The sequence below is a fragment of the Hyla sarda genome, chromosome 10 (genome assembly GCF_029499605.1).
Source record: "Hyla sarda isolate aHylSar1 chromosome 10, aHylSar1.hap1, whole genome shotgun sequence".
In the NCBI taxonomy this organism is placed as follows: domain Eukaryota; kingdom Metazoa; phylum Chordata; class Amphibia; order Anura; family Hylidae; genus Hyla; species Hyla sarda.
The window spans coordinates 88134737-88158274 of NC_079198.1; the positions used below are offsets into that span (position 1 = coordinate 88134737).

Below are 23538 nucleotides of genomic sequence, written 5' to 3' on the forward strand. Positions count from 1 at the left end.
TTAATTCATGGATGTTTAGCAGTAGCTTAATATATGTTTAATGCAAATGTCAACATTTATCTTTAAATGTAAGGGGTTATGAAACCCTCTTGGGTACTGCGAATGCCTGTTCCATACTCATTCTGTGTCTTTCAGGAACTACTTGCCTCCCTGCCCTCAGGCCTTGGGCCTTCAATTTTTGGATGTTTAGCAGTAGCTAAATACATGCCTAATGCAAATTTCAACATTGATCTTTAAATGTAAGGGGATGGTTATGAAACCCTCTTGGGTACTGCGAATGACGGCTCCTGACTCATTCTGTGTCTTTCAGGAAATAATTGACTCCCTGAGGCCTCAGGCCTTACATTTTTGGAAGTTTAGCAGTAGCTAATACATGCTTAATGCTAATTTCAACAATGATCTTTAAATTCTCGGTGCTCTGCTAGGCCTTCTCCTACCCCGCCGGGGCCGATCCGAGTACCTCACTAAACCATCCAATCGGTAGTAGAGACATGTGGAGTGTACAAAGGGCAGGGACTTAATGAACCCGAGCTTATGACCGGCGCTTAGTTGTGATTCGTCTTTCCTGGCAAATAATTGCAATCCCTGATCCCTATCGCGAAGGGGGTTCAGCGGGTTACCTGCACCTGTCGGTGAAAGATAGACACACGCTGGTCCGTTCAGTGTAGCGCGCGTGCAGCCCCGGACCTCTGAGGGCATAACACACCTATTATTGCTTGATCCCGCGTGCAATGTAAGGGGTTATTAAAGCCTCCTGGGTACTGCTGATGCCTACTCCTGACTGCTCCTATGTCTTTCAGGATCTACTTGACTTCATGATGCTTCTGGGCTTGGGCCTTTAATTTTAGGATTTTTGAAATACATACATACATGCTTAATTTAAATTTAAATATTTATGGTGCAAAGTATGTGGTTATTAAACACTCTTGGGTAGTGTTTTTTTCAAATTTTCTGATAATTATCACAGTAGTAAACTTGAATTTTCCACAATAATAACCATTACACTATCGAACGATTGTTGCTCGTGATTTTTTCAAAAAACAATATGCAGAGGGATGAGCTCTGCTTCTTTATTTCATAGAAAATTATTTTATAGAAGAATGTCTTTTGGTGGTCCACCGTCCTGCATTATAGAGTCTTCTGGACTCTTGGATATGCGCTTGTTCTTAAACAAAGGTACAAAAACAAAAAATGGCCGGTCAGGGCTATGGAGACGTTGCACCTACATCTTACGGCCACATGAGCCCTGTGGGTGCTTGTGAGATTAGGTCCTTTGTACCCACACAGCGGGGTCCGGGACACAAATTTTGATTAAAATTTCAAATAAAAAACACACATTTCAATGGTCTCCTCATGCTGCAGCCAACTCCAGGCTGCGTCATTCAGGTAATATATAGAGAGCACTCGCTGTCCTAAATTTTCGTTGAAATTTTTCATCAAAAATGTTTGTCCTTTTTATTAGGGATTGTGAAGCTTTGGTGCGTACTCATGCATCAGCCAACTCCAGCCTGTGTCATTCAGGCAACATATGGTTTACTGATGGCGCTGCTGGGCCTGGATCTGGGAATTTCAAATGTTCTCATAGGTAGCACCTGCTATTCATAAGTCTTCTTCATAAATTTCTACAATTGTTGTGCTTTTTTGGAGGGATTGTGAAGCCCTAGTGTGTACTCATGCATCAGCCAACTCCAGGCAGTGTCATTCTGGCAACATATAGGTAGCACCCGCTGTCCTAAAGATTCTTAAAATTATTTTAAAAATGTTTGCTTTTTCTTTGGGATTCTGAAGCCCTGGTGTGTACTCAATGCTGCTTCCTGCTACACTCTGTCAGCCCATTGGTCCTGCAACAGTGTGCTACTCCGCCTCCACATCCTCCACTGTGTCTTAAGCCTCCAATGCCCGGACAAGTCTCAGTGGCCCTTCAGCATTCTATGTGTGCAGATCACGGCGGTGTCACGCTGTTCTTCACATGGTTTGCCTTGGCAAGAAGTCTTGGAAACTATGGCCTGTCAGGGCAATGGAGACATTTTGCCTAAATCTCATGGCCACATGAGCCCTGTGGGGGCTTGTTGGATTTGGTCCTTTGTACCCACACACTGGGGTCCGGGACACGCAAAGGTTGTTTTACCCCCTTAAGGACTCAGGGTTTTTCCGTTTTTGCTCTTTCGTTTTTTCCTCCTTACCTTTTATCTTATCATTACCTTATCATAACCCTTTCAATTTTCCACCTAAAAATCCATATTATGGCTTATTTTTTGCGTCGCCAATTCTACTTTGCAGTGACATTAGTCATTTTACCCAAAAATGCACGGCGAAACGGAAAAAAAAATCATTGTGCGGCAAAATCGAAGAAAAAACGCCATTTTGTAACTTTTGGGGGCTTCCGTTTCTACGCAGTGCATATTTCGGTAAAAATTACACCTTATCATTATTCTGTAGGTCCATACGGTTAAAATGATACCCTACTTATATAGGTTTGATTATGTCGCACTTCTGAAAAAAATCATAACTACATGCAGGAAAATGTATTCGTTTAAAAATATCATCTTCTGACCCCTATAACTTTTTTTTATTTTTCCACGTACAGGGCGCGATGAGGACTCATTTTTTGCGCCAGGATCTGAAGTTCTTATCGGTATGATTTTTGTTTTGATTAGAATTTTTGATCACTTTTTATTCATTTTTTAATGGTATAAATAGGCTGGACCAAAATAGGCTTTTTTGGACTTTGGAATTTTTTTGCGCGTACACCATTGACCTTGCGGTTTAATTACATATTTTTATAGTTCGGACATTTACACACGCGGCGATACCACATATGTTTATTTTTATTTTTTTTACACTGTTTTATTTTTTTTATGGGAAAAGGGGGGTGATTCATACTTTTATTAGGGAAGGGGTTAAATGACCTTTATTAACACTTTTTTTTACATTTTTTTGCAGTGTTATAGGTCCCATAGGGACCTATAACACTGCACACACTGATCTCTCATCCTGATCACAGGCGTGTATTAACACGCCTGTGATCAGTGTTATCGGCGCTTGACTGCTCCTGCCTGGATCTCAGGCACGGAGCAGTCATTCGCCGATCGGACACCGACGAGGCAGGTAAGGGCCCTCCCGGTGTCCTGTCAGCTGTTTGGGATGCCGCGATTTCACCGACTGAGCAGCCGGGTCACTTTCACTTTCGCTTTAGAAGCGGCGGTCAGCTTTGACTGCCGCTTCAAAAGGGTTAATACCGCACATCGCCGCGATCGGCGATGTGTGGTATTAGCCGCGGGTCCCGGCCGTTGATGAGCGCCGGAACCGACGCGATCCCGCCTCATATCGCGGGAGCCGGCACAGGATGTAAATATATGTCCTGCGTCGTTAAGGGGTTAAATGTCAAATGAAAAAATGATGGTGCTGCTGGGCCTGGGTCTGGTAATTTCTAATTTTCTCATGGGTAGCACCCGCTATCCAAAATCTTTTTAAAAAATTTCTAAAATTGTGGTGTTTTTTTCTTAGGGATTGTGAAGCCCTGGTGTGAACTTGTGCATCAGCCAACTCCAGGCTGTGTCATTCAGGCAATATATACATTTCTAAAATTGTGGTGTTTTTTGGGGGGCATTGTGAAACCCTGGTGTGTACTCATACATCAGCCAACTACAGGCAATATATGGGTTACTGATACCGCTGTTGGTCCTGGGTATGGGAATTTCAAATTTTCTCATAGGTAGCACCCTCTATCCAAAATCTTCTGTTTAAATTTCTTAATTCATCTTTTAATCTTAGGGATTGTGAAGGCCTAGTGCCTAGCTGCTGCTGGCAACTCTGGGCTGTGCCATTCATCCACTATATGGTCTCCTCATGCTGTCAACATGTCCATGCTGTGTGATTCAGCCACTATATGGTGTCCTCATGCTGCTAACACCTCCATGTTGTGTCATTCAGCCACTATATGGTCTCCTCATGCTGCCAACACCTCCACGCTGTGTCATTCAGCCACTATATGGTGTCCTCATGCTGTCAACACCTCCACACTGTGCCATTCAGCCACTAAATGGTGTCCTCATGCTTCAGCCTCATCCAAGCTGTGTCATTCAGCCACTATATGGTGTCCTCATGCTGCCAACACCTCCACGCTGTGCCATTCAGTTGATGGTTAACAACATTTATTTGCATTAGCTTAACGCTGTTACTAAGACCTGGGAAAATGGTCTTCGGCTGTGAAATCTGGATGGTCTTGGTAATGTTTATGGATGGAGACCATTGAGCCATGGCGGAGTTCATAGTGATGGCCGGCGCACTACTCTTCAGGCTGATATTTTCCCGGGCGTCCATCAATTTTGGAGGTTTTACTGCTAAACCCACCTGCTGCTTTTTAGAATTCAACATCTCTCGGGCATCTTGCACTTTACCCTTTATTCTGAAACGTGCATCTTTGGCCACCAGTTTCTCGCGGGCATCCTTCATGCCTAGCTTCAGATGATCATCTGTCACGCCAAACTTCTGACGGGCATCAAACGTTCTCTGGAAACTGGGTGCAGGGATGCACGTTTCAGAATAAAGGGTAACGTGCAAGATGCCATTGCAAGGCAGCTTGTCCTGGTATGGTATAGTAAGTTTTATCTTCGGAGGATGTCCTACATTTGGGGAAACAGGGTAATAAACTTGACATTTCCAGAATGATAACCATTACACAACGGAACGCTTGTTGCGTGTGATTTCTTAAGTAAATCTTTAATAATAAAAAAAAATACAAAGAGGGATTAATTCTGCTTCTTCATCATTTTTTTTGAAAATTATGATTTTATGTTGTCCACCGTCCACTCGTTAATTTACGCTTGTTTTTAAAAAAAAATTACAAATCTTTGTCAAAAAATTATCATTATGTTGTTCTTGGGGGGGAATTGTGAAGCCTTGGTGTGTACTCTTGCATCAGCCAACTCCAGGCTGTGTCCTTCAGGCAATATATGGGTTACTGATGCGGCAGAGGTGGGAACTGGGTCTGTGAATTTCAAAATTTGGGATAGCGGTGCTACCTAAGAGAAATCTTTGTGAAACATTTCTCAAGGTCTTGTTTTTTGGGGGGATTGTGAAGCCCCGGTGTGTACTGGTGCATCAGCCAATGCACTGATGCCACTGTGGTGGGGCCTGGGTCTTGGTATTTCAATAAAAAAAATAAAAAAAAAATTGGGTGGTTTATTATTTTTGAGAAGAAAGTCTTTGGGTGGTCCACCGTCCTGCATTATAGAGTCTTCTGAACTGTTGGATATGTGCTTGTTCATACACAAATGTATATATATTTTTTTATATGTATACAATTTTGTTGATATTGGAGGGGGGGGGGGGGGGTGATTGTGAAGCCCGGGTGTGTACTCGTGCATCAGCCAACTCCAGGCTGTGTCCTTCAGGCAATATATGGGTTCCTGATGCCGCAGAGGTGGGGCCTGGGTCTGGGAATTTCAAATTTGTCGATAGCGGGTGCTACCTATGAGAAATCTTTGTCAAAAATGTATCTTATTGTGTTGTTTTTTGGGGGGGATTGTGAAGCCCTGGTGTGTAATCGAGCATCAGCCAACTCCAGGCTTATTCATGCAGGCAATATAAGGGTTACTGATGCCGCAAAGGTGGGGCCTGGGTCTGGGAATTTCAAATTTATCGATAGCGGGTGGCACACACCAGGGCTTCACAATCCCCCCCAAAAAACAACACAATATTGGAAAATTAAAGTACCTAAGATTTCTCATAGGTAGCACTCGGCGGGTGTAAGTACACTGTGTACTCGTGCATCAGACAACTCCAGGCTGTGTCATTCAGGCAATATCTAGGTCAGTGTTTCCCAACCAGTGTGCCTCCAGGTGTTGCAAAACTACAACTCCCAGCATGCCTGGACAGCCTTAGGCTGTCCAGGCATGTTGGTAGTTGTAGCTTTGCAACAGCTGGAGGCACACTAGTTGGGAAACACTGATCTAGGTTCACACTGCGGTGAACCACGTTTTTCAGTATACGGTTGCCGTATACGGCTGGGCGGAGGGGGGCGGGGCTTAATCGCGGAGCCCGCACTCAGCCGTACACGGGAACCGCATTCAATGCATGTCTATGGGTCGGCCAACCGCACACCGCCAAAAACTCAGCTGACCGGAGGCTGCGGTTCACTCCGGTCAGACAGAGATGGTCCCAAAGGACCACTCACTCAGACGTCCAGGGTATTTGATGATAATACTGGGGGTATCCAGGATAATGTGTCTCCCTCCTCTCCTGACACTACTTTTTTACATTTTAATTTTTAACATTTATTATATTTATTTTTATGTATTTATTTTTCACTTTTTTAACTCCTTAAGGACTCAGTCCATTTTGGCCTTAAAGGGGTACTCTGCCCCTAGTATCTTATCCCTACCTAAAGGTTAGGGGATAAGATGTCAGATCGTGGGGGTCCCATCGCTGGGGACCCCCGGGATCTCCGCTGCAGCACCTCGCTTTCATTACTGCACAGAGCAAACTCGCTCTGTGCGTAACGACCAGCGTTATAGGGGCCGGAGCATTGTGACGCCACGGCTCCACCCCTTGTGACATCATGGCGTGCCCCCTTCATGCAAGTCTATGTGAGGGGGCGTTATGGCCGCCACGCCCACTCCCATAGACTTGTATTGAGGGGGCGGCCGTGACATCACGAGGGGTGCAGCCGTGATGTCACGATGCTCTGGCCCCTGTACTGCCCTCATTACGCACAGAGCGAGTTTGCTCTGTGCAGTAAATATAGCGGGGTGCTGCAGCAGAGATCCCGGGGGTCCCCAGCGGTAGGACCCCCACGATCTGTAATCTTATCCCCTATCCTTTGAATAGGGGATAAGATGCTAGGGGCGGAGTACCCCTTTAAGGACTCAGACAATTTTATTTTTGCATATTTGTTTTTTCCTCCTCGCCTTCTAAAAATCATAAGTCTTTTATATTTTCATCCACAGACAAGTATGAGGGCTTTTTTTTGTGCAAACAGTTGTCCTTTGTAATGACATCATTACCAAAAAATGTATGGCACAACCAAAAAAATACTATTTGTGTGGCAAAATTGAAAAGAAAACTGCAATTTTGCTAATTTTGGAAGGTTTCATTTTCTCGCTGTACAATTTACATTAAAAATGACATGTTTTTGTATTCTGTAGGTCAATGCAATTAAAACGATATTGAAAGTAAGAGGAGAAATAATTTCCTCAAATCTGGTCTTTTGTATGCTCTGAAAAAATGGTGAGAGAGCGTATATAAAGAATTGTGTGTGTACACAGTTGGTACTGAAGTAGAAACTATATATTATATTCTATAATATAAGGCAGGGGTGTCAAACTCAAATTCATCGGGGGCCGCATCAGCAGTTTGGTCACCCTCAAAGGGCCGGTTGTATCTGTAGGACCCCTCCCCCCCCTCCCCCACATACCGTATATGCCGCATAAGACGACTGGGTTTATAAGACGACCCCCAACTTTTGCAGTTAAAATGTGGAGTTTGGGATTTACTCGCCATATAAGACTACCCCTCCTACCGCAATGTACAGTGCCTTGTAGTTCCCCCCACATTAGGTAGGCAGCATGTTCCCCCATATTAGTAGGCAGCATGTTCCCCCACATTAGGTAGGCAGCATGTTCCCCCACATTAGTTGGCAGCATGTTCCCCCACATTAGTTGGCAGTATAGTTCCCCCCACATTAGGTTGGCAGTATAGTTCCCCCCACATTAGGTAGGCAGTATAGTTCCCCCCCACATTAGGTAGGCCATATAGTTTCCCCCACATTAGGTAGGCAGTATAGTTCCCCCCACATTAGGTAGGCAGCATGTTCCCCCACATTAGTTGGCAGCATGTTCCCCCACATTAGGTTGGCAGTATAGTTCCCCCCACATTAGGTAGGCAGCATATTCCCCCACATTAGTTGCCAGCATGTTCCCCCACATTAGTTGGCAGTATAGTTCCCCCCACATTAGGTTGGCAGCACCCCCCCCCCCCCTCCCCACAGACATACAGTCTCCTGCCATATACAGTGTATGGCTGGAGGCTGTATGTCTGTGTGCTGCCCCCACTGTGATCCGGTCACCGCTCCTCCGGCCCGGGGTCACATCTATATATATGGTTTCCAAAATGGGGTCACATGTGGGGGGTCCATTGTTCTGGCACTATGGGGGCTTTGTAAACACACGTGGGCTTAAATTCCGGACAAATTTCCTCTTCAAAATCCCAATGGCGCTCCTTCTCTTCTGAGCATTGTAGTGCGCCAGCAGAGCACTTTACATCCACTTACGGGTTATATGTAATATGTTATTACTCAGAAGAAATGGGGTTACAAATTTTGGGGGGCTTTTTACCTATTTTCCCTTGTGAAAATAAAAAATGTTGGGTACCACCAGCATTTTATATTATGCAATCAAAAGGATAGGCAGCAATTTCGAGTGCAATATTGCACAATTTGTAATCCAGTGGCTAAAGTTCCGTGTATCTTAGAGAGACTTCAACAATCTTATGTAATGATATTGAACAAAGTTTGGAAGTTGCAGGACAGTGTTGGTTTACCTGTCCTGGCGGGATCCCTACTTACCCACAGCAGCTTCTGAACCGAACACCTAGAGGTCTGCTTGTCGGCATGGTGATGTGAAGTTTTATGCGCTATGCGCATCAGGATGTCTACTTGTCGGCGTGGTGTTATGTAGCTTCATACCCTATGCGCACCAGGAGATCTGTTTAAAACGATACCCATGATTACATACTTCTATCATTACCGTTTTAATAAAATCTCAAACTTTTTAACCAAATTAGTAGTTTAAAATCCATCTATTTAGATGATCTATAACTTTTAAATTTGTTCATATATGCGGCATCCCCGGTTGTATAATTACCTGTTGCCGGAGTCGGGTCCGCGCTGCTTCAGGCATCCAGTGTGCGTCGTGTGCGTCCCATGCGTCGTTGCTATGCACTGCACGGCGCGGTGCAATGACGAGTGACATCATTGCGTCTCGCAGCGCATAGCAATGAAGCAGGAGATGCACATCGGAGGCCTGAAGCAGCGCGGACCCCACCCTGGCAACAGGTAATTATACAACCGGTGATGGGGGAGGAAACGGGGCAGCGGCGCCGGCAATGGGTGCTGCTGCCCCTTCTCTCCCCCTGTCTGTCGGCACCGCTGCCCCATTGCCGGCGCTGCTTCTCTCCCCCTGGCTATCAGCGCCGGCAATGGGGCAGCGGCACTGATAGCCAGGGGGGAGAACGGGCAGCAGCACCGATAGCCAGGGGGAGAGAAGGGCCGGCAGCAGGGCTCTAGACCCCAGGACAGGCAGGGACAGAGAAGCCGGCAGCGGTATCGGTCTCTGCACCTGCAAAGCCGCAGCAGTTCATTGATTTAAAGCACCCGCTTTAAATCATTGAACTGCAGCGGCTTATCGGCGTATAACATGCAGGTACACTTTAGGCTAAAAATGTTTGCCTAAAAAGGGCTGATAAATACGGTATACTTTTTATTGATACCACATTTGTGTATATAAAACTTTTAAAAACTTTTAATACATTTTTTATAAAAATTTTTGGGAATATGATGTGACAAAAAAGCAGCAATTTTGGACTTTTTTTTTTTTGCTTACACCATTCACTGTATGGGATCATTAACATTTTATTTTAATAGTTTGGACATTTACGCAGGCAGTGATACCAAATATATTTATAAAAAATAAAAATTACAATTTTTGGGGGGTAAAACAGGAAAAAGGGACAATTTACATTTTTATTGGGGGAGGGGATTTTTTATTTTTTTTTTATTACTTTTTTAAAACTTTTGTTTACATTTTTTTATGTTCCCATAGGGGACTATTTATAGCAATCATTTTATTGATAATACTGTTCAGTGCTATGCATAGGGCATAGCACGGATTAATATTAATAGCAGTATCTTCTGCTCTGGTCTGCTCGATCTCAGACCAGAGCTAAAGACCCCTGGAGACGGACAGAGGCAGCTGAGGGGCCTCCGTCAGCCATTATGGATGACCGGATCCCCGCGGCAGCGCCTTGGGCTATCCGATCATCCATTTTACCGACCGCACTTCCACAGATGCTGTGATCTGTATAGATCACTGCATCTGAGGGGTTAATGGCAGACAGCAGCATGATCGCTCATGTCCTCCATTACCGGCGGGTCCCTGGCTGCTGATGCGCATGACGCGAGCACCACGTAAATGCACGTCCTGGTGCGTTAAGTACCACCGCACTAGGACATACATTTACGTCCTGTGTCGTTAAGAGGTTAATTTATTTTTTACACTTTTTTTTTTAATGATCACACATAATACAGTGCAGTAAATATTTGTACTTTTTTGCAGTAATATTTGTAGTTTAACACTGACAAGCATAGTACAGCAGAGCAGGTTCTGGCTTCCGTAGCCAAGAAATCGGAGGCCAGGCCTCCATCTGCGCTTTGCAAATGCATTGAGCTCCTTCCCTCTATAACCCTAATAGACCCCGCGGTCACAGTGACTGCAGCGTCTATAGGGTTAACTCTCCTCTCCCCCAATTGCTTTACCGACTAAAGTAATGGAGGGGAGAGGGAGGGAGGAGACCCGACAAAAGTCACTTCTATTGGTTTGTCAGTACTGACAGGCCAATAGGAGTGATCGCCGGCTGTGGACCACTGCGTTTGTTCCCTGGCCGGCTTCAGGGACGCTCGGCTGTGCTTCACAGCCAAGCTCACTAAACTGTCACAGCTCCCGGCAGTGCTGTGACAGTTTAAACTCATCAGGTACATGGTGTTGCGGCAAGTCAGTCTTAATCACCACGTATATGTACCTCATTTTGTGGAAAGGGGTTAAATACATAGAGAAAAAAAGAAATACAGTAAAAACTGTAAACTACAGTGTAGAAAATGCATTAGAAATAACACAATAGCATATGACAAATCAGCCCACATAATAAGTTATTATTCTTCCCACATCTGACACTCTTTATTACAATGTTGTCAGCCAACAAATAAGTATAGAGAGGTTAAAATATGTCTTTTGTAGGCTGCAATGTACATGAAGGAGTATAAGCTACCCATGCACAATTCTAATGTCTTACTACCTTTATGTTGTATGCCACAGTTTTCATATTTTTGAATATCTGTCAACAACGTACATTCTTTTTCTTAAAGAATTGATAAATTTTACAGCATCAATACAGAATTTGCTAAATCTATGGTCTATACTGTCTATTTCATTTATCCATTAGGCTAAGGTTACATGGTGACTTTAGCCCCAATACACATTATTAGCTGACTGTGAAATGTGTTTTGCGGCCAAAGAGGTTGTGTAACTTAGCCTAATGCATATATATATATATATATATATATATATATATATATATATATATATTTATATATTTAATATGTTATTTAGGAATACCTCTGTATAGGACCTTAGAGGTCAAGTGCCTTTAATTAAATTATATTATGGTATAAGGACCTTTAGGTCATGTGATACCCAGAGTTCACTGGGTCAGGAATGAAAGCTTTGCCCCACCCCCCTTAATATATAAGGGGCTGTAGCCACTAAATTCACTCTCTTAGTTCCGGACTATCAAGCAGCACTAATCTCATATCATCAGCATCAATTCAAGCTAGGCCTGAAGCCTAATACCTAGCAGCCACAAAACCGTGAGTTATCCAAGCTCAATCTACTAAATCCTGTGTGACTACTAGAAACTCAAATCTCCTAAAAATAGTAGCACAGTGGCTAACACCAAAGCTCAATGATCCAAGAGTCCCAGCATACCTGTGAGGAATCTGTACCACGGTTCTCTCTCTTGCAAAGACTGTTGTGTTCCATTCCGTTGCATAAAATATACAGTAAAGTTTCTTCAAGTTTACTTCATAAAATCTGCTATGGACATTCCGTTATTTCTCCCTGCCGTTTGTGGGACGGTTGGCAGTAGGATTATTACATTGAGGAAACCTCACCCTGGCATCACGAGAAATAAGGGTTAACACCAATATACCCTACACTATGACCGCAACACCCAAGACCACTATATATATATATATATATATATATATATATATATATATATATATATATCCTATACAAATAACATTTATGGGTCTAGCAATACTAGCAATTGCTGCATGTCGGAACCCATTTCATAGACATGACTGGAGGGGGAGAAACATGACGCTATGACCACGGCCCCGAACCCAGCGTTCTGAATGAAAAGTTCAGAATCCCGGGGTGGTGTGCTGGAGATTATGGTGGTTTCCAGCATCGGGGTCCCGAAATCAGACATCTTATCACCTATACTTTAGATAGGGGATAAGATGTCTAGGGGTTGAGTACCTATTTAAAGAGGTACTCCAACATTAGTGAACTTATCCCTTATTAAAAGAATTGGGGATCAGTGTCAGACCATTGGGATCCCCTGCAATCTCCAGAACGACACTCAAATCTCCTTGTGGACTGTCACCCCCCCCCCCATGCATTTTCAAAACACCGCCAGATATACACAATGGCAGAACTATGTAAAAGGAATACAATTACAAACACTGGAGTACCCCTTTAAGGACATAGACTTCTTTTCATTTTTGTTGCATTATTTATCACATTTGTACTATGTAAACCTTGTACAATACTGTACTTTAAACAATGGCTATAACATAATTTTGCCTTATAATGGCTGTTATCTTGTGCACGGTCATACACTGCAGTTCATCCGGTCATACATTGCATTAAAGCAGAGATACTGAGATTTGGAGTCTACCTAAATTTCCTGCTTATTTTCTTGCTAGAAATTCATGAAAATCAAAAGGAAAAAGGCTCTCAGCATGAAATTACAGTCATAAAAGAAAGCATGCGTGTTCGCTTTCTGGTAATCCAAGACAACCACATAAGCAGTCAGAACTGAAGGGCTTTGTAAACCATTTAACCTTCCCCACTGATTCAACATGTGGAGAAAGAATTCTCATTGACACTTTACTGCTATGAATGTTTTACCAAGAAAATGTGGAATATAAATGTAGGGTGGTGGTTCTTACATGACTGTCAGTCTGAAAATCACGGATTTTGTTGAGGTTATATAGGATGTTTCCAGTCTCAATTAGTGTTGAGCGGCATAGGCCATATTCGAATTCGCGAATATTCGCGAATATATGGACGAATATTCATCATATTCGCGAATATTCGCATATTCGTAATATTCTCGTTTTATTTTCGCATATGCGAATATTAACGTGTGCGAAAATTAACATAAGCGAAAATTCGCAGATGTGAACATTTGCATATGCAACTTTTCGCATATGCGAAAATTCACGCAGCGGACTCACACAGTAGTATTAGAGCCTTCTTTACACCACACAGGCTGGAAGCAGAGAGGGATGATCACTATGATGTGTACTGTGGAAAAAAAAAAATATTCGTAATTACGAATATATAGCGCTATATTCGCGAATATTCGCAAATAAAATTCGAATTACGAATATTCGCGAGCAACACTAGTCTCAATGTCAAATAAAAAAAAACAAAATGGCACTCAAGTAGTAACCAAAGAGTGAGATGTACTCACCCCTTCACTAGGACCGAAGGTGGAACTGAATATCTTTCACAAGAAATCTAGTCTAGATTAGTGTTGCTCACGAATATTCGCAATTCGAATATTATTCGCGAATATTGCATATTCGCGAATTTGCGAATTTCGCGAATATAGTGCTATATATTCGTAATTAGGAATATTCTTTTTTTTTTTTTCACAGTACACATCACAGTGATCACCCCTCTCTGCTTCCAGCTTGTGTGGTGTAAAGAAGGCTGTAATACTACTGTGTGAGACTGGCGCGCGAACATTCGCATATGCGAAAATTAACATATGCGAAATTTCGCATATGCGAAATTTCCCGAATGTTAATTTTGTATATGCTAATATTAACATATGTTAATTTTCGCATACGCGAAAATAAAACAAGAATATTACGAATATGCGAATATTCGCGAATATATGACCAATATTCGTCCATATATTCGCGAATATTCGCGAATTCGAATATGGCCTATGCCGCTCAACACTAGTCTAGATAAGACATTTTTTGGAGATGTTTCACAGTATATAGAAAAGAGGATGAAACCACTCTTGAATTGATGTGTCTTGTTGGCCCTTGTCTCTAAAAATAAAATAAAAATATTAGATAAAATATAATCTCCAAATTCTCCTCTTTTTGAAATTCCTCAAATGTTCAAAAATGTTTATTTCATCTGGGAATATATAATAACATACAGTGATCCCCCAACTTACAATGGCCTCAACATACAATAGTTTCAACATACAATGGTCTTTTCTGGATCATTGTAACTTGAAACCAGACTCAACATACAATGCTATGGAATCTGTGAAACGTGCCAATGGCTGGAAGAACCGACCAATCAGAATGGATATTTCACTGGTAAAACCCCTGTATTACTGAAGCACATGCACTGACTGGTGTCTGGTAGCGCCTCCTACAGTACAGGGAGGTATTACATGTTCTGTACTCTTTACCTGTGCCAGGGTTAGCTGCTCCTTTGGACTCCAGGTGAGGGCGGCTCCATTTTCCTTTTTTTAGGACACTGCGTGTTCTGTACAGGACCCTGAAGAAGCTCCTGTCCTCTACATAGACCAGTGTTTCCCAACCAGGGTGCCTCCAGCTGTTGCAAAACTACAACTCCCAGCATGCCAGGACAGCCTTCGGCTGTCCAGGCATGCTGGGAGTTGTAGTTTTGCAACAACTGGAGGCACCCTGGTTGGGAAACACTGAAATAGACAGTGATTTACAGCTCCCAGCAGATCTTTATTACTTTTATATGTAAGGATTTGCTTTATCTCTATTAGTTATCTACTTATTTATCTTTAAATCTCATGTTTTCCTATTTTTGGATGACATTTTGGTGGCTTCAGAACCAATTACCAGGTTTCCATAGAGTTATGGTCTCAACATACGATGGTTTCAACATACAATAGTCGTCCTGGAACCAATTAATATTGTAACTTGAGGGACCACTGTATATAAGCATATGCCATTACTCAAGAACAGTGGGAATTCAATTTCTGAGCTTAGATCAGAACCTTGTACGAACATGTAGTATTTTTGTCAGTATTTTAGCTAAAGCCAGATGCAGAACTGTCATAGAGAAAAACTGGAAAGGAAATGTTTGCTTTTCTCTGTGTTGTGGACACACTCCTCATTTTTGCTGGAAATACTGACCACTATATTTACAAAGCCAAACATTTAAATGAAGCATAATTCCAAGCAGGTACTCCAACTTCGATCCAATGCCATAGTGAGGGATGAGATGAACTCCTTAATGCATTGCCTGGTTGGGAAACACATTTTTTTATAGAAAAATCTAGAGACAGTATGATCCCCTTTATTTCTTTTGATCCGTTAGGGTTCCAGTGGATTGATCCACTTCAAATGAGTAAGTTATGGCCTATTCTAGCACAATTACATAGAATTCTGTGACAAGGAAGAACTTACTTTTTTTGTTTTTTGTTTTAGTGTCTATTGTTATTTCTTTGCTACTAAGTGATATGTTAGTTAAAAGTTACTATAACACAGGAGTTAAAGCAGACGTGTCAACAGGAAAATTTGGATGTACTCCAGGGTACTGTAAATTGTGTTTTGTTATCTTATGATTCAGGTATATGTAAATGTTCAGCAGTGTTATTGTGCCTTTAAGGGAGTTCATGCAGAGTAAACCATGTGATTCTGATGCCCAAAGGGATGCCCCCCTAGGCTAGTCCATAAATAGTGTAGTGTAGTCAGTTTAGAGCTGAGGTACAGAGTGGAGAAGCGTTAGGAGTCTTTGGTAACCTGAAGGAGAAGGTTAAAAGGGTACACCAGTGAAAAACATCTTATCCCCTATCAAAAGGATAGGGGATAAGATGTTAGATTGCAGAGATCCGTGTTCGTGGGGTGTCACGCCACGCCCCTCCATTCATGTCTATTGGAGGGGGCTTGATGACTAGAACGTAGCCGTCACACCTCTTCCCATAGACCTGAATGGAGGGGGTATGGTGGCTGTAGTCACCAGTCATCAATCTCAGAGCGAAGTTTGATCCGTGCACGGATGACCGGGGTGCAGCGGCGTGATCCTCACGATCTAACATCTTATCCCCTATCCTTTTAATAGAGGATAAGATGTTTTGCATTGGAGTACCCCTTTAAAAGTCTGTATCTCTTCAACTACAAGCACCCTACCGCACGGGTCTATTTTGGAAGTCTCGGATAGTACGAGATAGAAAGCCACAGGCAACTCTTGGTAACATAGTCTACAGTCCAAGCCTAGCGGTACAATCAAGTTCTGGGGGAATTACGAAAGTCAGTCTTAATGGGGTTACCCAGGAATAGAAAAACAGAGATAATTTCTTTTTTTTTTAAACCTGACTGTCTCCAGGTTGGGTGTGGTTTTGAAGCTCAGTTCCATTAAAGGGAATGGAGCTAAGTTGTAATACCACACCCAACCTGGGGACAGATGTGGAAAAAGAAATGAGCTCGGTTTTTCAATTCCTGGATAACCCCATTTAAGTCAGCATGGGTGGACTCAAGTAACAAGTCTAAAGCCTAAAAGCATTAGTCTAAAGTCAAGAGTAACCAAAATCCAGTCCAGTGTAAAGTACTGAAAGTCCCGGCAAGGCAAAAGGGTCTAATGGATTACCTTGCATTTCCCCTGCTTTGATCTGTATTGTAAAGGATTACAACACCTAACCTCACCTCAGTAAAATATAGTTTTCCATAACACTGCATCTGTGGTTGTTATTGTCCCCTGCACTTGGCCCAGGAGAACTGTTTAACCTTCGAGAGTGGTTGTTAACATTATCCTGGCATCACGAATTGTGCATCATGCACCCCCACCCCCCTCCCTAACTCCTGTAAACTCTGCCCAGAGGTGGAGGGGTGTTTATTACTTACACCCCTCACACAAATACAGCCTTAAAAGGCTTAATACTTTAGTAGATTACATTGTTATGTGTTTTTAATGAACATACGTGTAGAAAGAATATATGCAAATAATCTCCAGTATTGTTTGAGGTTGCATGAGAGAATCATTTTGTGTTTTTTCTTTCTTTAGCAGGTACAAAAATTATTATTTTCCTCAAACATTTCTATATAAAAATTCTCAAAACAGATAAGGAAGAAATCCATTAGAAAATCTTTCTGAGGAGAAGCTGTTGTTCTAATAAATTCTAGTAGAACTATAGAAAAGAGGATTATGGTGATATTTAGAGAGGGCTTAAGAAAACAGGTGTTATAGTAGTTTTCTGATATTACCCAAAATGATTTATGCCTGTAGCCATAGCAACTAGATGTGTACCGCCACATCCTTGCATTGGTTAATAATCATTTTGCAGACTTTCAGTAGTGGAAATATTTAATGTTTAGTTAAACAAAATATTGGATAAAATGTTTTGTAAGGTTCATATTTGGATATTAGGCTAACAGAAATGTTCTTATTATGTCAATTGGGAATTAACAAAAAGATAATATAATTCTCTATAAGGAAAAACTGGAACACCGTGGGTAGAATGGTAATAGTAGTGATACCAATGCGAATGGGAGTATAGGTAATAGTATAATACTAGTTCTGGGGATGAACTTACAATGAAGATATAATTCAGAAAGAAGCAGAGGGAGTGCTGAGTATATAGAACAAGAGGGAAAGAGGGAAAATGGTGGAAGGGGAAAGAGAGGTGAAGAGAAATCAGAGGAGTACGAAAAGAGAAATATCTGACCAGTAATCAAGTGCAACAAGTAAATATGTGAATTTATCACTAATAAAATACACAAGGGTATCAAAGGGCCCTTGCGATTCCCACCTAAAATCAGTACAAAAATTTAATAACACAAGGTAAATAAGCAATAAAACAAATAAATTAATGCAATCCCCCTAAATGTGGATGAGGTAATGTCCTACAGATAAAGTGTCCGTATTATCACGGATATTCCTGTGGAAAGATAGTGGCAGGCAGTGCAACAATCTCAGTCCTGTAAGAAAAATACAATCCTGTGGAAAGATGGGTTTCTCTTTGAGTTCAAGAAATGCAGTGCACTCACAGTGATGGCAGTTTATGCGATGCCTCCATTGCCAGGCATCAATTGATGATGATAGCTATGCAGCTTGTGATCCTGTGAGTAGAAAGATTGTGGGACTATGTCCTGCTCACCTGTCCGGCCGGGCACTTGGTTGGTAAGTCCACCCTCGAGCTCGCACTGCTCTCGGCAGTCACTGGTTAGGCAAACAGTCCCGTTTGGCGAGCGCTTGAGAGCAGAAGCGATATCCTGGTATCCAGGCTTGTGAGTAAAATCCTCTTGGGCGATGTTGGGGCTTGCTCACCAAATCCTTGTGTTTGCGCTGGCGGTGTCTGAAAGTGTTTCTGAGTGCGCTCAAAGGGGAAGAAAAAAAAAAGCTGGTTTTGAATTGGCTAAACCAATATTAATAATGTTCTTTTATGCTCTGTAGGGAAGGTCCCCTAGTAAATTATCATGGGGGATGCAATAAACTGAACGGCTAAACACGTTTCAGGAGGCTCCTTCTTTCTTCAGTAGCTGCATTCTGGGGGTAAATATGGTCCTTATATGCCGTGCTATCTATAAGTGGTCTGATCAAAAGAGAAGAAAAAGGAGTCAGTGAATGGGATAGGGGAAGGAGGGAGGGAAAACCCGGAAAAGAGGTCAGTGGTTAAGACAAAAACAGCTGTGGGTTACAATGGGTGTATGGGATAAAATGCAAATGCAAAGGAACAAATGTGTTGTCTGATGTCAATATATATACATATATTTCAAATGAAGGGGTAGAACTAGAATGAAATGCTTCATGATCATTAAAAGTAGAGAATATATAGCAGTGAAACCTATATACGTGGTATGGAAATAAAACTGTCAAACAACTTTCCTGTGACAGTGCCTGCGGTTGTAAAGGCTTCATGGAAGTTGTAGTTCCGCAATAACATGGAATGTAAAATAGACCTAAAATACTGTAGTCTACTGTTGGATAGTGTTGAGCGGCATAGGCCATATTCGAATTCGCGAATATTCGCCAATATATGGACGAATATTCGTCATATATTCGTGAATATTCGCATAATCGTAATATTCTCGTTTTATTTTCGCATATGTGAAAAATTTGCGTATGCGAAAATTTGCATAAGCGAAAATTAGCATATGCGAAAATTAGCATATGCATATTTTCGCATATGCGAAAATTCGCACACCAGTCTCACACAGTATTATTAGAGCCTTCTTTACACCACACAAGCTGGAAGCAGAAAGGGATGATCACTGTGATGTGTACTGTGAAAAAAAAACTAAAAAAAAAACACATATTCGTAATTACGAATATATAGTGCTATATTCGCGAATTCGCGAATATGCGATATTCGCGAAAAAATTGCATTGCGAATATTCGCGAGCAACACTACTGTTGGACTCCTTTAGAATGTCCACATCACTGATAAATGTTCATTGATACAATTTGTGGACCAAATACACTCCCTCAAGTCAAGAGTATTTTCTGAGAATTGCCCTTTCTTTTTTTCCTTATAACTGTATTTGTCTATCACAGCTGCCTTAAATGTCTCAAAACATCATGTTTGAGTTCCCTTAAGCTGGCAAAAAGCATTTATGTTTTATGCCTGCCATCTTATATCTCATATCTACTTATACTACTGTGGGATTTAATTAATCCCACATGATAATATTATTGTTAGGGACAAAAACATTATAAACTCAAATAATGTAGAGCAAGGTCTGATGGGCTCGCCCTTCCATTACTTTATCCAATGGGATGTACGATAAACAGAAGATTTGTTGAAGTGTCCCTATCATGTAAAAATAAAAGTTTGACATCTCGCAGAGACCTATCAAAAGGTTTGATAAGTATGGGTGTCCAGAGCCCCACCGATCATAAGAACAAACCAAAGAAGCATGTTTCTGAGCACTGCTCTCCTGGCTTGCTGCACTCCCTGTCTTGCTACAAGAGGCGAATTCTATAGTAAATGTATGAAGTCCATCTTTTGCAGCGAGCCCGGAAGATAAGTACTTAGTCATGTGCTTCTCCCAGCTTGATCTAATGATTTGTTGGGATCTGAATAGGGATGAGCGAATCAGATCTGACGAATCCGAATTTGTTACAAGTTTCAGGAAAATTTCAGGAACGAATCCGAATATCGCGGTCCAGGCTCCAGGGCATCTAAGATGGCAGCTCCACATGTCAGGACATGGGGCAAGGAATGCTAAGAAGGCAGGAACACAGGTAAACGGGATGACCCTGAATCACATGAAGCATGCAGTCTATCAGCAGATAGCCATCCCTGTGATGTCACAGCCCTATATAATCGGCAGCCATCTTGCGGTTAATCATATCAGCGTTTTATTGCAGGGAGAGAAAGAGGAACAAAGAACAGTGTATGTTGCACTGAACAGCATTTTTACAGCAGTGATGCACTTCAAGCTCAAATCCAGCCTAGAAGCACTGATAGGGAAGGGAGAGAGATTGAGAGAGAAAGTTCCATTTTGGGTGTAGTACACAGCGACTCTGTGCTGCAGCACTGGTGTGTACAACAACTGAAAAGTTAATAGTAGCCAGCCAGTTAGGGTGAGCAGAGCACTAAAAGCCAAAATCACCTACTATTAGTGCCTGCTTAATACAGGTTGCGTAGCGGAGCATATTGTCCTCTATTAAGTGTAACCTGTATGTACATAGGAGGTGTACCATTTTGTTCCTGTTAAAGTCTTAAGGGCCTAGTAACTGAGAAAGGCAGCCAAAAGTATACATCTGCTGATGTTGTAGACAAATACTGTTTTAACCCCTTAAGGACCCAGCCATTTTACACCTTAGGACCCGGCCATTTTTTGCATATCTGACCACTGTCACTTTAAACATTAATAACTCTGGAATGCTTTTAGTTATCATTCTGATTCCGAGATTGTTTTTTCGTGACATATTCTACTTTAACTTAGTGGTAAAAATTTTTGGTAACTTGCATCCTTTCTTGGTGAAAAATCCCAAAATTTGATGAAACATTTGAAAATTTAGCATTTTTCTAACTTTGAAGCTCTCTGCTTGTAATGAAAATGGATATTCCAAATATTATTTTATTTTATTCACATATACAATATGTCTACTTTATATTTGCATCCTAAAATTGACGAGTTTTTACTTTTGGAAGACATCAGAGGGCTTCAAAGTTCAGCAGCAATTTTCCAATTTTTCACAAAATTTCCAAAATCACAATTTTTCAGGGACCAGTTCAGGTTTGAAGTGGATTTGAAGGGTCTTCATCTTAGAAATACCCCACAAATGACCCCATTATAAAAACTGCACCCCCCACAATATTCAAAATGACATTCAGACATCTTTTTAACCCTTTAGGTGTTTCACAGGAATAGCAGCAAAGTGAAGGAGAAAATTCACAATTTCCATTTTTTACACTCGCATGTTCTTGTAGACCCAATTTTTGAATTTTTACAAGGGGTAAAAGGAGAAAATGTATACTTCTATTTGTAGCCCAATTTCTCTCGACTAAGCACATACCTCATATGTCTATGTAAAGTGTTTGGCGGGCGCAGTAGAGGGCTCAGAAGGGAAGGAGCGACAAGGGGATTTTGGAGCGTACGTTTTTCTGAAATGGTTTTTGGGGGGCATGTTGCATTTAGGAAGCCCCTATAGTGCCAGAACAGCAAAAAAAAAAAACACATGGCATACCATTTTGGAAACTAGACCCCTTGAGGAACGTAACAAGGAATAAAGTGAGCCACAGGTGTTTCACGACTTTTGCATATGTAAAAAAAAATTCAATAAAATGTGTGCTTCCCCCCAAATTTCACATTTTTGCAAGGGTTAATAGCAGAAAATAGCCCCCAAAATTTGTAACCCCATCTCTTCTGAGTATGGAGGTACCCCATAAGTTGACATGAAGTGCACTATGGGCGAACTACAATGCTCAGAAGAGAAGGAGTCGTATTTGGCTTTTTGAGAGCAAATTTTGTTCGTGGGCATGTCGCATTTAGGAAGCCCCTATGGTGCCAGGACAACAAAAAATACCCACATGCCATACCATTTTGGAAACTAGACCCCTTGAGGAACGTAACAAGGAATAAAGTGAGCCTTAATACCACACAGGGGTTTCACGACTTTTGCATACGTAAAAAAAAACAAAAAAATTTCACTAAAATGTGTGTTTCCCCCCCAAATTTCACATTTTTGCAAGGGTTAATAGCAGAAAATACCCCCCAAAATTTGTAACCCCATCTCTTCCGAGTATGGAGGTACCCCATAAGTTGACCTGAAGCGCACTACGGGCGAACTACAATGCTCAGAAGAGAAGGAGTCATATTTGGCTTTTTGAGAGCAAATTTTGCTCGGGGGGCATGTCGCATTTAGGAAGCCCCTATGGTGCCAGGACAGCAAAATAACACCCACATGGCATACCATTTTGGAAACTAGACCCCTTGAGGAACGTAACAAGGGGTACAGTGAGCATTTACCCCCCACTGGTGTCTGTCAGATCTTTGGAACAGTGGGCTGTACAAAATTTTTAATTTGCGCAGCCCACTGTTCCAAAGATCTGTCAGACACCAGTGGGGTGTAAATTCTCACTGCACCCCTCATTACATTCCGTGAGGGGTGTAGTTTCCGAAATGGGGTCACATGTGGTTTTTTTTTTTTTTGCTTTTGTCAAAACCGCTGTAACAATCAGCCACCCCTGTGAAAATCACCTCAAATGTACATGGTGCACTCTCCCTTCTGAACCTTGTTGTGCGCCCCCAGAGCACTTTGCGCCCACATATGGGGTATCTCCGTAGTCGGGAGAAGTTGCATTACAAATTTTGGCGGGCTTTTTTCCCTTTTACCTCTTGTCAAAATGAAAAGTATAGGACAACACCAGCATGTTAGTGTAAAAAATTTATTTTTTTACACTAACATGCTGGTGTAGACCACAATTTCACCTTTTCATAAGGGGTGAAAGGAGAAAAAGCCCCCCAAAATTTGTAAGGCAATTTCTCCCGAGTACGGCGATACCCCATATGTGACCCTAAACTGTTGCCTTGAAATACGACAGGGCTCCAAAGTGAGAGCGCCATGCGCATTTGAGGCCTGAATTAGGGATTTGCACTGGGGTGGACATAGGGGTATTCTACGCCAGTGATTCCCAAACAGGGTGCCTCCAGCTGTTGCAAAACTCCCAGCATGCTTGGACAGTCAACGGCTGTCCGGCAATACTGGGAGTTGTTGTTTTGCAACAGCTGGAGGTTCCATTTTGAAAACAGTGGCGTACCAGACGTTTTTCATTTTTATTGGGGAGGGGAGGGGGGCTGTGTAGGGGTATTTGTATATGTAGTGTTTTTTACTTTTTATTTTATTTTGTGTTAGTGTAGTGTTTTTAGGGTACAGTCACACGGGCGGGGGGGGTTACAGCGATTTTCCTGCTGCGAGTTTGAGCTGCCGCGCAAAATTAGCTGCATCGCAAACTGCAGCCTGATACACACTGTAAGTCCCCTGCCCATGTGAATGTACCCTGTACATTCACAAGGGG

At 42.0% G+C, this 23538-nt stretch overlaps 1 protein-coding gene and 1 long non-coding RNA gene across 2 annotated transcripts in view; one reads left to right on the forward strand and one right to left on the reverse strand.

Moving 5' to 3' along the window:
- DRD2 (dopamine receptor D2) overlaps nt 1–23538 on the forward strand; it is a 531813-nt gene that overhangs the window by 179960 nt on the left and 328315 nt on the right. The gene's annotated exons all lie outside the window — the stretch shown is intronic.
- LOC130293530 (uncharacterized) overlaps nt 17295–23538 on the reverse strand; it is a 161342-nt gene continuing 155098 nt past the window's right edge. Inside the window, exon 4 of the long non-coding RNA XR_008848239.1 lies at nt 17295–18603. This is a non-coding gene — a long non-coding RNA (uncharacterized LOC130293530). The remainder of the gene's footprint in view (nt 18604–23538) is intronic.